The following is a 2,079-nucleotide window of genomic DNA, read 5'->3' on the forward strand; positions in this document are numbered from 1 at the left end:
TCAAGAACTTACCTCGGGTGTTGTCGAACGATTCCGCTAGCTATTCAACCACTTTTTCCTTCCCTTTATCGGATTTATTTCCCCTTTTCTCTTAAGCTTAATCAAACAAATAAATTGATTTCATCATTTAGGCATCAAAAAGATGAACAAAAGGCACTTAGCCCATATTTATACATTAGACATTAAAGTCTCATACATGCAAAAATCATGCATCAACACAACATATTAGCTAATTTCTATCCCCTTGGCCGAATATGCATGTCTATTTTTGGGGTCGATCTCAACACTTAATACACACATATACACACACTAGTAAAGCATCCTCCCCCCTTTTCATCGATTTAACACATGCATTGCTCATCAACATGCAAAGTTACATTCGGCCTTAGCACACATCTTGCTAGCCGATTCTTCTCCATTTAGCAACCAATGCACATATGTGCTCACACAAAAATGCTAAAAAGGAGGTTCAAGAATCATCAAGCCATCATCACATGCATCATTAACAAGCTTCATATTTTGCATGCAATGGCATTAACACAACCTCCACCTAGGCCGAATCTTAACTCATCCTCATGCCTCATCACCACAACATCAAACACCAACCAAGAATGATGCATCCATGGTCAAGTGCCAATTCCATCACATAGCAAGATTTAGACCATGGGCCAAGTAGAACTCAAGCTAACAACTAAAACATGCATGCATCTCATGGAACATCATCAAACATACCTTAGCCTAGCTACATGCATGGCCGAATCTCTTCACCTTTCTTCTTCTTTCCTCCTTAAAATTTTTGGCCAAGGATGAACCAAAGGATGAGAAAATTTTTCTTTGTTTTTCTTTCTAATTTCGGCAAGCATGAAGATGAGAAAAGGATGAACGAAATTCTCTCCTTTCTCTTCTTTAGCTCACGGCAATGGGGGGGGACAAACAACTACACACACATTTTTTTTTTGTATTCACCATACTCCTTTTTATTATTTTATTTGTTTTATCCCAACATTTTATGACACAAATTAACATATCTTATTTGTGCCATACTCATGCCATAATTTCCATAAAATAAATTGCACAATTGTCCATCATGCCCATCATGGCCGGCCACTACTAGTAGGGGGGAAATTTGACATGCAAGTCCCCCCTTTGTCCACATGCACTAATAGGTCCTCACACATTGACCTATCACATTTTAGAATTTTCTCACATAAGTCCTATTAACTAAATTCACATGAAATCAACCAAATTGAAGCTTGAAATTTTCACACATTCATAATTACATATTCTAGACAATAAGTATCACATTCAAACATTTTGGTGACTCGGTTTAGCGGTCCCGAAACCACTTCCCGACTAGGGTCAACTTTGGGCTGTCACAACTCACGATCCTCTTGATAATCTCATAAGCCTCATTAATGAGACTTAGACAAAATTGCACCATTCGCAGAAGCATCTACCATCAATCTTGTATGTGCACTGAGACCATTATAGAATGTCTCCAACTAGATACAATTAGGAATCCCATGATGAAGACACTTACGAAGTAACTCCTTGAATCCCTCCCAAGCCTTATACAAAGACTCGTCATCCAATTGTTGGAAAGTTGTGATCTCGTTCCTCAACTTAGCATTTTTGCAAAGTGGGAAATACTTAACCAAAAATCTCTCTGCTATTTCTTGCCATGTAGATATAGAACTTGGCGACAATAAATTGAGCCACCCTCATGGTCGATCTCGCAACGAGTACGAAAATAACTTCAACCTCAGTGCATGTTCAGTCACACCGGCTATCTTGAATGAATCATTCACCTCCATAACCAATTGAAGGTGGATATGTGGATCTTTCGTGGGCATTCCACTAAATTGGACAACCGTTTGTAGCATCTGAAACATCATTGATTTCAATTCGAATTGGATTGCCTCAATAACTGGCCTTCTAATTCCTGGATTTAACTCATTGAAAAGCACCACAGCATATTGTCTGATGCATCGATCCCTATCATCAGCAATGAGGATGGGATTTCGTACATGATCGACTTCATTACCTTGGTCTTGATTCTAATTTCCAAGGTCCACCTTG

The 2,079-nt window shown here is 38.8% G+C and overlaps 1 non-coding gene across 1 annotated transcript; it reads left to right on the forward strand.

Annotated features, from left to right (window-relative positions):
- Positions 1-1,518: 1,518 nt before the first annotated feature.
- LOC121204252 (small nucleolar RNA R71) lies at positions 1,519-1,625 on the forward strand. The gene has a single exon (XR_005899181.1). It is a non-coding gene; the product is annotated as a small nucleolar RNA R71 (small nucleolar RNA).
- The last annotated feature ends 454 nt before the right edge of the window (positions 1,626-2,079 follow it).

Source organism: Gossypium hirsutum, chromosome A07 (genome assembly GCF_007990345.1).
Source record: "Gossypium hirsutum isolate 1008001.06 chromosome A07, Gossypium_hirsutum_v2.1, whole genome shotgun sequence".
Taxonomy (NCBI): Eukaryota; Viridiplantae; Streptophyta; class Magnoliopsida; order Malvales; family Malvaceae; genus Gossypium; species Gossypium hirsutum.